The sequence below is a fragment of the Schistocerca americana genome, chromosome 5 (assembly GCF_021461395.2).
Source record: "Schistocerca americana isolate TAMUIC-IGC-003095 chromosome 5, iqSchAmer2.1, whole genome shotgun sequence".
In the NCBI taxonomy this organism is placed as follows: domain Eukaryota; kingdom Metazoa; phylum Arthropoda; class Insecta; order Orthoptera; family Acrididae; genus Schistocerca; species Schistocerca americana.
The window spans coordinates 125,489,272-125,502,521 of record NC_060123.1 but is presented as its reverse complement, the minus strand read 5'-3'; the positions used below and the strand labels follow the sequence as shown (position 1 = coordinate 125,502,521).

At 50.1% G+C, this 13,250-nt stretch overlaps 23 non-coding genes across 23 annotated transcripts; all 23 read left to right on the top strand.

Annotated features, from left to right (window-relative positions):
* Positions 1-70: 70 nt before the first annotated feature.
* Trnat-cgu lies at positions 71-142 on the top strand. Its single transcript has one exon. It is a non-coding gene; the product is annotated as a tRNA-Thr (tRNA).
* A 333-nt stretch (positions 143-475) lies between these two features.
* On the top strand, positions 476-549 carry Trnan-guu. The gene has a single exon. It is a non-coding gene; the product is annotated as a tRNA-Asn (tRNA).
* A 689-nt stretch (positions 550-1,238) lies between these two features.
* Trnat-cgu lies at positions 1,239-1,310 on the top strand. Its single transcript has one exon. It is a non-coding gene; the product is annotated as a tRNA-Thr (tRNA).
* A 333-nt stretch (positions 1,311-1,643) lies between these two features.
* Trnan-guu lies at positions 1,644-1,717 on the top strand. Its single transcript has one exon. It is a non-coding gene; the product is annotated as a tRNA-Asn (tRNA).
* Positions 1,718-2,406: 689 nt separating this feature from the next.
* On the top strand, positions 2,407-2,478 carry Trnat-cgu. The gene has a single exon. It is a non-coding gene; the product is annotated as a tRNA-Thr (tRNA).
* Positions 2,479-2,811: 333 nt separating this feature from the next.
* Trnan-guu lies at positions 2,812-2,885 on the top strand. The gene has a single exon. It is a non-coding gene; the product is annotated as a tRNA-Asn (tRNA).
* A 689-nt stretch (positions 2,886-3,574) lies between these two features.
* Positions 3,575-3,646, top strand: Trnat-cgu. Its single transcript has one exon. It is a non-coding gene; the product is annotated as a tRNA-Thr (tRNA).
* Positions 3,647-3,979: 333 nt separating this feature from the next.
* On the top strand, positions 3,980-4,053 carry Trnan-guu. The gene has a single exon. It is a non-coding gene; the product is annotated as a tRNA-Asn (tRNA).
* Positions 4,054-4,742: 689 nt separating this feature from the next.
* Positions 4,743-4,814, top strand: Trnar-ccu. The gene has a single exon. It is a non-coding gene; the product is annotated as a tRNA-Arg (tRNA).
* Positions 4,815-5,147: 333 nt separating this feature from the next.
* Positions 5,148-5,221, top strand: Trnan-guu. The gene has a single exon. It is a non-coding gene; the product is annotated as a tRNA-Asn (tRNA).
* A 689-nt stretch (positions 5,222-5,910) lies between these two features.
* Positions 5,911-5,982, top strand: Trnar-ccu. Its single transcript has one exon. It is a non-coding gene; the product is annotated as a tRNA-Arg (tRNA).
* A 333-nt stretch (positions 5,983-6,315) lies between these two features.
* On the top strand, positions 6,316-6,389 carry Trnan-guu. Its single transcript has one exon. It is a non-coding gene; the product is annotated as a tRNA-Asn (tRNA).
* Positions 6,390-7,078: 689 nt separating this feature from the next.
* On the top strand, positions 7,079-7,150 carry Trnat-cgu. The gene has a single exon. It is a non-coding gene; the product is annotated as a tRNA-Thr (tRNA).
* A 333-nt stretch (positions 7,151-7,483) lies between these two features.
* Positions 7,484-7,557, top strand: Trnan-guu. The gene has a single exon. It is a non-coding gene; the product is annotated as a tRNA-Asn (tRNA).
* A 689-nt stretch (positions 7,558-8,246) lies between these two features.
* Trnar-ccu lies at positions 8,247-8,318 on the top strand. The gene has a single exon. It is a non-coding gene; the product is annotated as a tRNA-Arg (tRNA).
* A 333-nt stretch (positions 8,319-8,651) lies between these two features.
* On the top strand, positions 8,652-8,725 carry Trnan-guu. The gene has a single exon. It is a non-coding gene; the product is annotated as a tRNA-Asn (tRNA).
* A 689-nt stretch (positions 8,726-9,414) lies between these two features.
* Trnat-cgu lies at positions 9,415-9,486 on the top strand. Its single transcript has one exon. It is a non-coding gene; the product is annotated as a tRNA-Thr (tRNA).
* Positions 9,487-9,819: 333 nt separating this feature from the next.
* On the top strand, positions 9,820-9,893 carry Trnan-guu. Its single transcript has one exon. It is a non-coding gene; the product is annotated as a tRNA-Asn (tRNA).
* A 689-nt stretch (positions 9,894-10,582) lies between these two features.
* Positions 10,583-10,654, top strand: Trnat-cgu. The gene has a single exon. It is a non-coding gene; the product is annotated as a tRNA-Thr (tRNA).
* A 543-nt stretch (positions 10,655-11,197) lies between these two features.
* Trnan-guu lies at positions 11,198-11,271 on the top strand. Its single transcript has one exon. It is a non-coding gene; the product is annotated as a tRNA-Asn (tRNA).
* A 689-nt stretch (positions 11,272-11,960) lies between these two features.
* On the top strand, positions 11,961-12,032 carry Trnat-cgu. The gene has a single exon. It is a non-coding gene; the product is annotated as a tRNA-Thr (tRNA).
* A 333-nt stretch (positions 12,033-12,365) lies between these two features.
* Positions 12,366-12,439, top strand: Trnan-guu. The gene has a single exon. It is a non-coding gene; the product is annotated as a tRNA-Asn (tRNA).
* Positions 12,440-13,128: 689 nt separating this feature from the next.
* Trnat-cgu lies at positions 13,129-13,200 on the top strand. Its single transcript has one exon. It is a non-coding gene; the product is annotated as a tRNA-Thr (tRNA).
* Positions 13,201-13,250: the final 50 nt, after the last annotated feature.

Sequence of the window (13,250 nt, the reverse complement as noted above, 5' to 3'; positions counted from 1 at the left end):
TGGTCGAGGGCTGCAAGATTCAGTATGATGAAGTAACAATTTGGGGATAGCTCACAAACGCTAAGCTGCCGCCTTCTTAGCTCAGTGGTAGAGCACTGGTCTCGTAAACCAGGGGTCGTGAGTTCGAACCTCACAGAAGGCATTCATTTTTTAAACCTTCCTGCAAGGAGCGGAGCTATCTCGAGCAGCATCTAACACATGGCAGTACACTGAATGAAAGGGATGTTCTACAACCTATGACAAGTATTCTACTGGCCTCAGAGGTTTTCTGAATGCATAGGCAGAACATTGGTTTGTATGCATTTTGTAGTATAATGTCATGCTTGGCGATGTCATTCGTTTACGAGCCTCGCTACAGTGTGCATGCACGTTATCCATGTGAAGAGGCGTAAGCAAATGCTACCATTCTGCGAGATTCCTGCAGAAGGTATACGAATTGCGTTGATATACAGAGCACAAGGGAGCCAAAGTCAAGGCCTCCGTGGCGCAATCGGCTAGCGCGTTCGGCTGTTAACCGAAAGGTTGGTGGTTCGAGCCCACCCGGGGGCGAAATCGTTTTAACCGGCACCGAGGTGAGGGCATACGTCAACTTTGTTAGAGATACACAGCTAGTGTGACAATTTGGCTGCGTTTGAGTGATGCCACAGAGCCTTATACACATTCAGCCAAGTGACACTGTAGGTAAAAACATGGCCCTACACAGACGTTCTGCTGTTTTCCTTTTTATTCGTCATGTGTGACACTGCAGTAGAGGGACGCCCGCTACAAAAGACGTATTCTTTACATTCAATTTCAGCATATACGTCGCGAGTGCCATATGACAGGGCCTGTCTCTCGATGTCGATTTGTATTTGGTGTGTCTTAAGTGTCGGTCTGCAGTAGGCCGCTGTTGGCCGAGCGACGTGCAGTCGCCTTACATGAAGCCCCATGGGCAACGCCAGTGCCACTGTGGACAACAGCGCACTGTAGCCAGAGAGAGGAGCCGAAAGGCGCATTTCGCAGTCGAGCCACGCTATCCCACAAGCTGTGCACTAGGTCAGGATTGTGCAGACCGCTAACTTTTGGTGGGCCGACGCTCGTCGTCGATCGTAAGGGCGAAACATTCAAGAGATTTGGAAAACGGCAATGTGGACACCCCCAGCAGCAGCTGTGTGCCAAATCCGATATCTGGTCGAGGGCTGCAAGATTCAGTATGATGAAGTAACAATTTGGGGATAGCTCACAAACGCTAAGCTGCCGCCTTCTTAGCTCAGTGGTAGAGCACTGGTCTCGTAAACCAGGGGTCGTGAGTTCGAACCTCACAGAAGGCATTCATTTTTTAAACCTTCCTGCAAGGAGCGGAGCTATCTCGAGCAGCATCTAACACATGGCAGTACACTGAATGAAAGGGATGTTCTACAACCTATGACAAGTATTCTACTGGCCTCAGAGGTTTTCTGAATGCATAGGCAGAACATTGGTTTGTATGCATTTTGTAGTATAATGTCATGCTTGGCGATGTCATTCGTTTACGAGCCTCGCTACAGTGTGCATGCACGTTATCCATGTGAAGAGGCGTAAGCAAATGCTACCATTCTGCGAGATTCCTGCAGAAGGTATACGAATTGCGTTGATATACAGAGCACAAGGGAGCCAAAGTCAAGGCCTCCGTGGCGCAATCGGCTAGCGCGTTCGGCTGTTAACCGAAAGGTTGGTGGTTCGAGCCCACCCGGGGGCGAAATCGTTTTAACCGGCACCGAGGTGAGGGCATACGTCAACTTTGTTAGAGATACACAGCTAGTGTGACAATTTGGCTGCGTTTGAGTGATGCCACAGAGCCTTATACACATTCAGCCAAGTGACACTGTAGGTAAAAACATGGCCCTACACAGACGTTCTGCTGTTTTCCTTTTTATTCGTCATGTGTGACACTGCAGTAGAGGGACGCCCGCTACAAAAGACGTATTCTTTACATTCAATTTCAGCATATACGTCGCGAGTGCCATATGACAGGGCCTGTCTCTCGATGTCGATTTGTATTTGGTGTGTCTTAAGTGTCGGTCTGCAGTAGGCCGCTGTTGGCCGAGCGACGTGCAGTCGCCTTACATGAAGCCCCATGGGCAACGCCAGTGCCACTGTGGACAACAGCGCACTGTAGCCAGAGAGAGGAGCCGAAAGGCGCATTTCGCAGTCGAGCCACGCTATCCCACAAGCTGTGCACTAGGTCAGGATTGTGCAGACCGCTAACTTTTGGTGGGCCGACGCTCGTCGTCGATCGTAAGGGCGAAACATTCAAGAGATTTGGAAAACGGCAATGTGGACACCCCCAGCAGCAGCTGTGTGCCAAATCCGATATCTGGTCGAGGGCTGCAAGATTCAGTATGATGAAGTAACAATTTGGGGATAGCTCACAAACGCTAAGCTGCCGCCTTCTTAGCTCAGTGGTAGAGCACTGGTCTCGTAAACCAGGGGTCGTGAGTTCGAACCTCACAGAAGGCATTCATTTTTTAAACCTTCCTGCAAGGAGCGGAGCTATCTCGAGCAGCATCTAACACATGGCAGTACACTGAATGAAAGGGATGTTCTACAACCTATGACAAGTATTCTACTGGCCTCAGAGGTTTTCTGAATGCATAGGCAGAACATTGGTTTGTATGCATTTTGTAGTATAATGTCATGCTTGGCGATGTCATTCGTTTACGAGCCTCGCTACAGTGTGCATGCACGTTATCCATGTGAAGAGGCGTAAGCAAATGCTACCATTCTGCGAGATTCCTGCAGAAGGTATACGAATTGCGTTGATATACAGAGCACAAGGGAGCCAAAGTCAAGGCCTCCGTGGCGCAATCGGCTAGCGCGTTCGGCTGTTAACCGAAAGGTTGGTGGTTCGAGCCCACCCGGGGGCGAAATCGTTTTAACCGGCACCGAGGTGAGGGCATACGTCAACTTTGTTAGAGATACACAGCTAGTGTGACAATTTGGCTGCGTTTGAGTGATGCCACAGAGCCTTATACACATTCAGCCAAGTGACACTGTAGGTAAAAACATGGCCCTACACAGACGTTCTGCTGTTTTCCTTTTTATTCGTCATGTGTGACACTGCAGTAGAGGGACGCCCGCTACAAAAGACGTATTCTTTACATTCAATTTCAGCATATACGTCGCGAGTGCCATATGACAGGGCCTGTCTCTCGATGTCGATTTGTATTTGGTGTGTCTTAAGTGTCGGTCTGCAGTAGGCCGCTGTTGGCCGAGCGACGTGCAGTCGCCTTACATGAAGCCCCATGGGCAACGCCAGTGCCACTGTGGACAACAGCGCACTGTAGCCAGAGAGAGGAGCCGAAAGGCGCATTTCGCAGTCGAGCCACGCTATCCCACAAGCTGTGCACTAGGTCAGGATTGTGCAGACCGCTAACTTTTGGTGGGCCGACGCTCGTCGTCGATCGTAAGGGCGAAACATTCAAGAGATTTGGAAAACGGCAATGTGGACACCCCCAGCAGCAGCTGTGTGCCAAATCCGATATCTGGTCGAGGGCTGCAAGATTCAGTATGATGAAGTAACAATTTGGGGATAGCTCACAAACGCTAAGCTGCCGCCTTCTTAGCTCAGTGGTAGAGCACTGGTCTCGTAAACCAGGGGTCGTGAGTTCGAACCTCACAGAAGGGATTCATTTTTTAAACCTTCCTGCAAGGAGCGGAGCTATCTCGAGCAGCATCTAACACATGGCAGTACACTGAATGAAAGGGATGTTCTACAACCTATGACAAGTATTCTACTGGCCTCAGAGGTTTTCTGAATGCATAGGCAGAACATTGGTTTGTATGCATTTTGTAGTATAATGTCATGCTTGGCGATGTCATTCGTTTACGAGCCTCGCTACAGTGTGCATGCACGTTATCCATGTGAAGAGGCGTAAGCAAATGCTACCATTCTGCGAGATTCCTGCAGAAGGTATACGAATTGCGTTGATATACAGAGCACAAGGGAGCCAAAGTCAAGGCCTCCGTGGCGCAATCGGCTAGCGCGTTCGGCTGTTAACCGAAAGGTTGGTGGTTCGAGCCCACCCGGGGGCGAAATCGTTTTAACCGGCACCGAGGTGAGGGCATACGTCAACTTTGTTAGAGATACACAGCTAGTGTGACAATTTGGCTGCGTTTGAGTGATGCCACAGAGCCTTATACACATTCAGCCAAGTGACACTGTAGGTAAAAACATGGCCCTACACAGACGTTCTGCTGTTTTCCTTTTTATTCGTCATGTGTGACACTGCAGTAGAGGGACGCCCGCTACAAAAGACGTATTCTTTACATTCAATTTCAGCATATACGTCGCGAGTGCCATATGACAGGGCCTGTCTCTCGATGTCGATTTGTATTTGGTGTGTCTTAAGTGTCGGTCTGCAGTAGGCCGCTGTTGGCCGAGCGACGTGCAGTCGCCTTACATGAAGCCCCATGGGCAACGCCAGTGCCACTGTGGACAACAGCGCACTGTAGCCAGAGAGAGGAGCCGAAAGGCGCATTTCGCAGTCGAGCCACGCCATCCCACAAGCTGTGCACTAGGTCAGGATTGTGCAGACCGCTAACTTTTGGTGGGCCGACGCTCGTCGTCGATCGTAAGGGCGAAACATTCAAGAGATTTGGAAAACGGCAATGTGGACACCCCCAGCAGCAGCTGTGTGCCAAATCCGATATCTGGTCGAGGGCTGCAAGATTCAGTATGATGAAGTAACAATTTGGGGATAGCTCACAAACGCTAAGCTGCCGCCTTCTTAGCTCAGTGGTAGAGCACTGGTCTCCTAAACCAGGGGTCGTGAGTTCGAACCTCACAGAAGGCATTCGTTTTTTAAACCTTCCTGCAAGGAGCGGAGCTATCTCGAGCTGCATCTAACACATGGCAGTACACTGAATGAATGGGATGTTCTACAACCTATGACAAGTATTCTACTGGCCTCAGAGGTTTTCTGAATGCATAGGCAGAACATTGGTTTGTATGCATTTTGTAGTATAATGTCATGCTTGGCGATGTCATTCGTTTACGAGCCTCGCTACAGTGTGCATGCACGTTATCCATGTGAAGAGGCGTAAGCAAATGCTACCATTCTGCGAGATTCCTGCAGAAGGTATACGAATTGCGTTGATATACAGAGCACAAGGGAGCCAAGGTCAAGGCCTCCGTGGCGCAATCGGCTAGCGCGTTCGGCTGTTAACCGAAAGGTTGGTGGTTCGAGCCCACCCGGGGGCGAAATCGTTTTAACCGGCACCGAGGTGAGGGCATACGTCAACTTTGTTAGAGATACACAGCTAGTGTGACAATTTGGCTGCGTTTGAGTGATGCCACGGAGCCTTATACACATTCAGCCAAGTGACACTGTAGGTAAAAACATGGCCCTACACAGACGTTCTGCTGTTTTCCTTTTTATTCGTCATGTGTGACACTGCAGTAGAGGGACGCCCGCTACAAAAGACGTATTCTTTACATTCAATTTCAGCATATACGTCGCGAGTGCCATATGACAGGGCCTGTCTCTCGATGTCGATTTGTATTTGGTGTGTCTTAAGTGTCGGTCTGCAGTAGGCCGCTGTTGGCCGAGCGACGTGCAGTCGCCTTACATGAAGCCCCATGGGCAACGCCAGTGCCACTGTGGACAACAGCGCACTGTAGCCAGAGAGAGGAGCCGAAAGGCGCATTTCGCAGTCGAGCCACGCTATCCCACAAGCTGTGCACTAGGTCAGGATTGTGCAGACCGCTAACTTTTGGTGGGCCGACGCTCGTCGTCGATCGTAAGGGCGAAACATTCAAGAGATTTGGAAAACGGCAATGTGGACACCCCCAGCAGCAGCTGTGTGCCAAATCCGATATCTGGTCGAGGGCTGCAAGATTCAGTATGATGAAGTAACAATTTGGGGATAGCTCACAAACGCTAAGCTGCCGCCTTCTTAGCTCAGTGGTAGAGCACTGGTCTCCTAAACCAGGGGTCGTGAGTTCGAACCTCACAGAAGGCATTCGTTTTTTAAACCTTCCTGCAAGGAGCGGAGCTATCTCGAGCTGCATCTAACACATGGCAGTACACTGAATGAATGGGATGTTCTACAACCTATGACAAGTATTCTACTGGCCTCAGAGGTTTTCTGAATGCATAGGCAGAACATTGGTTTGTATGCATTTTGTAGTATAATGTCATGCTTGGCGATGTCATTCGTTTACGAGCCTCGCTACAGTGTGCATGCACGTTATCCATGTGAAGAGGCGTAAGCAAATGCTACCATTCTGCGAGATTCCTGCAGAAGGTATACGAATTGCGTTGATATACAGAGCACAAGGGAGCCAAGGTCAAGGCCTCCGTGGCGCAATCGGCTAGCGCGTTCGGCTGTTAACCGAAAGGTTGGTGGTTCGAGCCCACCCGGGGGCGAAATCGTTTTAACCGGCACCGAGGTGAGGGCATACGTCAACTTTGTTAGAGATACACAGCTAGTGTGACAATTTGGCTGCGTTTGAGTGATGCCACGGAGCCTTATACACATTCAGCCAAGTGACACTGTAGGTAAAAACATGGCCCTACACAGACGTTCTGCTGTTTTCCTTTTTATTCGTCATGTGTGACACTGCAGTAGAGGGACGCCCGCTACAAAAGACGTATTCTTTACATTCAATTTCAGCATATACGTCGCGAGTGCCATATGACAGGGCCTGTCTCTCGATGTCGATTTGTATTTGGTGTGTCTTAAGTGTCGGTCTGCAGTAGGCCGCTGTTGGCCGAGCGACGTGCAGTCGCCTTACATGAAGCCCCATGGGCAACGCCAGTGCCACTGTGGACAACAGCGCACTGTAGCCAGAGAGAGGAGCCGAAAGGCGCATTTCGCAGTCGAGCCACGCTATCCCACAAGCTGTGCACTAGGTCAGGATTGTGCAGACCGCTAACTTTTGGTGGGCCGACGCTCGTCGTCGATCGTAAGGGCGAAACATTCAAGAGATTTGGAAAACGGCAATGTGGACACCCCCAGCAGCAGCTGTGTGCCAAATCCGATATCTGGTCGAGGGCTGCAAGATTCAGTATGATGAAGTAACAATTTGGGGATAGCTCACAAACGCTAAGCTGCCGCCTTCTTAGCTCAGTGGTAGAGCACTGGTCTCGTAAACCAGGGGTCGTGAGTTCGAACCTCACAGAAGGCATTCATTTTTTAAACCTTCCTGCAAGGAGCGGAGCTATCTCGAGCAGCATCTAACACATGGCAGTACACTGAATGAAAGGGATGTTCTACAACCTATGACAAGTATTCTACTGGCCTCAGAGGTTTTCTGAATGCATAGGCAGAACATTGGTTTGTATGCATTTTGTAGTATAATGTCATGCTTGGCGATGTCATTCGTTTACGAGCCTCGCTACAGTGTGCATGCACGTTATCCATGTGAAGAGGCGTAAGCAAATGCTACCATTCTGCGAGATTCCTGCAGAAGGTATACGAATTGCGTTGATATACAGAGCACAAGGGAGCCAAAGTCAAGGCCTCCGTGGCGCAATCGGCTAGCGCGTTCGGCTGTTAACCGAAAGGTTGGTGGTTCGAGCCCACCCGGGGGCGAAATCGTTTTAACCGGCACCGAGGTGAGGGCATACGTCAACTTTGTTAGAGATACACAGCTAGTGTGACAATTTGGCTGCGTTTGAGTGATGCCACAGAGCCTTATACACATTCAGCCAAGTGACACTGTAGGTAAAAACATGGCCCTACACAGACGTTCTGCTGTTTTCCTTTTTATTCGTCATGTGTGACACTGCAGTAGAGGGACGCCCGCTACAAAAGACGTATTCTTTACATTCAATTTCAGCATATACGTCGCGAGTGCCATATGACAGGGCCTGTCTCTCGATGTCGATTTGTATTTGGTGTGTCTTAAGTGTCGGTCTGCAGTAGGCCGCTGTTGGCCGAGCGACGTGCAGTCGCCTTACATGAAGCCCCATGGGCAACGCCAGTGCCACTGTGGACAACAGCGCACTGTAGCCAGAGAGAGGAGCCGAAAGGCGCATTTCGCAGTCGAGCCACGCTATCCCACAAGCTGTGCACTAGGTCAGGATTGTGCAGACCGCTAACTTTTGGTGGGCCGACGCTCGTCGTCGATCGTAAGGGCGAAACATTCAAGAGATTTGGAAAACGGCAATGTGGACACCCCCAGCAGCAGCTGTGTGCCAAATCCGATATCTGGTCGAGGGCTGCAAGATTCAGTATGATGAAGTAACAATTTGGGGATAGCTCACAAACGCTAAGCTGCCGCCTTCTTAGCTCAGTGGTAGAGCACTGGTCTCCTAAACCAGGGGTCGTGAGTTCGAACCTCACAGAAGGCATTCATTTTTTAAACCTTCCTGCAAGGAGCGGAGCTATCTCGAGCAGCATCTAACACATGGCAGTACACTGAATAAAAGGGATGTTCTACAACCTATGACAAGTATTCTACTGGCCTCAGAGGTTTTCTGAATGCATAGGCAGAACATTGGTTTGTATGCATTTTGTAGTATAATGTCATGCTTGGCGATGTCATTCGTTTACGAGCCTCGCTACAGTGTGCATGCACGTTATCCATGTGAAGAGGCGTAAGCAAATGCTACCATTCTGCGAGATTCCTGCAGAAGGTATACGAATTGCGTTGATATACAGAGCACAAGGAAGCCAAAGTCAAGGCCTCCGTGGCGCAATCGGCTAGCGCGTTCGGCTGTTAACCGAAAGGTTGGTGGTTCGAGCCCACCCGGGGGCGAAATCGTTTTAACCGGCACCGAGGTGAGGACATACGTCAACTTTGTTAGAGATACACAGCTAGTGTGACAATTTGGCTGCGTTTGAGTGATGCCACAGAGCCTTATACACATTCAGCCAAGTGACACTGTAGGTAAAAACATGGCCCTACACAGACGTTCTGCTGTTTTCCTTTTTATTCGTCATGTGTGACACTGCAGTAGAGGGACGCCCGCTACAAAAGACGTATTCTTTACATTCAATTTCAGCATATACGTCGCGAGTGCCATATGACAGGGCCTGTCTCTCGATGTCGATTTGTATTTGGTGTGTCTTAAGTGTCGGTCTGCAGTAGGCCGCTGTTGGCCGAGCGACGTGCAGTCGCCTTACATGAAGCCCCATGGGCAACGCCAGTGCCACTGTGGACAACAGCGCACTGTAGCCAGAGAGAGGAGCCGAAAGGCGCATTTCGCAGTCGAGCCACGCTATCCCACAAGCTGTGCACTAGGTCAGGATTGTGCAGACCGCTAACTTTTGGTGGGCCGACGCTCGTCGTCGATCGTAAGGGCGAAACATTCAAGAGATTTGGAAAACGGCAATGTGGACACCCCCAGCAGCAGCTGTGTGCCAAGTCCGATATCTGGTCGAGGGCTGCAAGATTCAGTATGATGAAGTAACAATTTGGGGATAGCTCACAAACGCTAAGCTGCCGCCTTCTTAGCTCAGTGGTAGAGCACTGGTCTCGTAAACCAGGGGTCGTGAGTTCGAACCTCACAGAAGGCATTCATTTTTTAAACCTTCCTGCAAGGAGCGGAGCTATCTCGAGCAGCATCTAACACATGGCAGTACACTGAATGAAAGGGATGTTCTACAACCTATGACAAGTATTCTACTGGCCTCAGAGGTTTTCTGAATGCATAGGCAGAACATTGGTTTGTATGCATTTTGTAGTATAATGTCATGCTTGGCGATGTCATTCGTTTACGAGCCTCGCTACAGTGTGCATGCACGTTATCCATGTGAAGAGGCGTAAGCAAATGCTACCATTCTGCGAGATTCCTGCAGAAGGTATACGAATTGCGTTGATATACAGAGCACAAGGGAGCCAAAGTCAAGGCCTCCGTGGCGCAATCGGCTAGCGCGTTCGGCTGTTAACCGAAAGGTTGGTGGTTCGAGCCCACCCGGGGGCGAAATCGTTTTAACCGGCACCGAGGTGAGGGCATACGTCAACTTTGTTAGAGATACACAGCTAGTGTGACAATTTGGCTGCGTTTGAGTGATGCCACAGAGCCTTATACACATTCAGCCAAGTGACACTGTAGGTAAAAACATGGCCCTACACAGACGTTCTGCTGTTTTCCTTTTTATTCGTCATGTGTGACACTGCAGTAGAGGGACGCCCGCTACAAAAGACGTATTCTTTACATTCAATTTCAGCATATACGTCGCGAGTGCCATATGACAGGGCCTGTCTCTCGATGTCGATTTGTATTTGGTGTGTCTTAAGTGTCGGTCTGCAGTAGGCCGCTGTTGGCCGAGCGACGTGCAGTCGCCTTACATGAAGCCCCATGGGCAACGCCAGTGCCACTGTGGACAACAGCGCACTGTAGCCAGAGAGAGGAGCCGAAAGGCGCATTTCGCAGTCGAGCCACGCTATCCCACAAGCTGTGCACTAGGTCAGGATTGTGCAGACCGCTAACTTTTGGTGGGCCGACGCTCGTCGTCGATCGTAAGGGCGAAACATTCAAGAGATTTGGAAAACGGCAATGTGGACACCCCCAGCAGCAGCTGTTTGCCAAATCCGATATCTGGTCGAGGGCTGCAAGATTCAGTATGATGAAGTAACAATTTGGGGATAGCTCACAAACGCTAAGCTGCCGCCTTCTTAGCTCAGTGGTAGAGCACTGGTCTCGTAAACCAGGGGTCGTGAGTTCGAACCTCACAGAAGGCATTCATTTTTTAAACCTTCCTGCAAGGAGCGGAGCTATCTCGAGCAGCATCTAACACATGGCAGTACACTGAATGAAAGGGATGTTCTACAACCTATGACAAGTATTCTACTGGCCTCAGAGGTTTTCTGAATGCATAGGCAGAACATTGGTTTGTATGCATTTTGTAGTATAATGTAATGCTTGGCGATGTCATTCGTTTACGAGCCTCGCTACAGTGTGCATGCACGTTATCCATGTGAAGAGGCGTAAGCAAATGCTACCATTCTGCGAGATTCCTGCAGAAGGTATACGAATTGCGTTGATATACAGAGCACAAGGGAGCCAAAGTCAAGGCCTCCGTGGCGCAATCGGCTAGCGCGTTTGTATGCATTTTGTAGTATAATGTCATGCTTGGCGATGTCATTCGTTTACGAGCCTCGCTACAGTGTGCATGCACGTTATCCATGTGAAGAGGCGTAAGCAAATGCTACCATTCTGCGAGATTCCTGCAGAAGGTATACGAATTGCGTTGATATACAGAGCACAAGGGAGCCGAAGGCAAGGCCTCCGTGGCGCAATCGGCTAGCGCGTTCGGCTGTTAACCGAAAGGTTGGTGGTTCGAGCCCACCCGGGGGCGAAATCGTTTTAACCGGCACCGAGGTGAGGGCATACGTCAACTTTGTTAGAGATACACAGCTAGTGTGACAATTTGGCTGCGTTTGAGTGATGCCACAGAGCCTTATACACATTCAGCCAAGTGACACTGTAGGTAAAAACATGGCCCTACACAGACGTTCTGCTGTTTTCCTTTTTATTCGTCATGTGTGACACTGCAGTAGAGGGACGCCCGCTACAAAAGACGTATTCTTTACATTCAATTTCAGCATATACGTCGCGAGTGCCATATGACAGGGCCTGTCTCTCGATGTCGATTTGTATTTGGTGTGTCTTAAGTGTCGGTCTGCAGTAGGCCGCTGTTGGCCGAGCGACGTGCAGTCGCCTTACATGAAGCCCCATGGGCAACGCCAGTGCCACTGTGGACAACAGCGCACTGTAGCCAGAGAGAGGAGCCGAAAGGCGCATTTCGCAGTCGAGCCACGCTATCCCACAAGCTGTGCACTAGGTCAGGATTGTGCAGACCGCTAACTTTTGGTGGGCCGACGCTCGTCGTCGATCGTAAGGGCGAAACATTCAAGAGATTTGGAAAACGGCAATGTGGACACCCCCAGCAGCAGCTGTGTGCCAAATCCGATATCTGGTCGAGGGCTGCAAGATTCAGTATGATGAAGTAACAATTTGGGGATAGCTCACAAACGCTAAGCTGCCGCCTTCTTAGCTCAGTGGTAGAGCACTGGTCTCGTAAACCAGGGGTCGTGAGTTCGAACCTCACAGAAGGCATTCATTTTTTAAACCTTCCTGCAAGGAGCGGAGCTATCTCGAGCAGCATCTAACACATGGCAGTACACTGAATGAAAGGGATGTTCTACAACCTATGACAAGTATTCTACTGGCCTCAGAGGTTTTCTGAATGCATAGGCAGAACATTGGTTTGTATGCATTTTGTAGTATAATGTCATGCTTGGCGATGTCATTCGTTTACGAGCCTCGCTACAGTGTGCATGCACGTTATCCATGTGAAGAGGCGTAAGCAAATGCTACCATTCTGCGAGATTCCTGCAGAAGGTATACGAATTGCGTTGATATACAGAGCACAAGGGAGCCAAAGTCAAGGCCTCCTTGGCGCAATCGGCTAGCGCGTTCGGCTGTTAACCGAAAGGTTGGTGGTTCGAGCCCACCCGGGGGCGAAATCGTTTTAACCGGCACCGAGGTGAGGGCATACGTCAACTTTGTTAGAGATACACAGCTAGTGTGACAATTTGGCTGCGTTTGAGTGATGCCACAGAGCCTTATACACATTCAGCCAAGTGACACTGTAGGTAAAAACATGGCCCTACACAGACGTTCTGCTGTTTTCCTTTTTATTCGTCATGTGTGACACTGCAGTAGAGGGACGCCCGCTACAAAAGACGTATTCTTTACATTCAATTTCAGCATATACGTCGCGAGTGCCATATGACAGGGCCTGTCTCTCGATGTCGATTTGTATTTGGTGTGTCTTAAGTGTCGGTCTGCAGTAGGCCGCTGTTGGCCGAGCGACGTGCAGTCGCCTTACATGAAGCCCCATGGGCAACGCCAGTGCCACTGTGGACAACAGCGCACTGTAGCCAGAGAGAGGAGCCGAAAGGCGCATTTCGCAGTCGAGCCACGCTATCCCACAAGCTGTGCACTAGGTCAGGATTGTGCAGACCGCTAACTTTTGGTGGGCCGACGCTCGTCGTCGATCGTAAGGGCGAAACATTCAAGAGATTTGGAAAACGGCAATGTGGACACCCCCAGCAGCAGCTGTGTGCCAAATCCGATATCTGGTCGAGGGCTGCAAGATTCAGTATGATGAAGTAACAATTTGGGGATAGCTCACAAACGCTAAGCTGCCGCCTTCTTAGCTCAGTGGTAGAGCACTGGTCTCGTAAACCAGGGGTCGTGAGTTCGAACCTCACAGAAGGCATTCATTTTTTAAACCTTCCTGCAAGGAGCGGAGCTATCTCGAGCAGCATC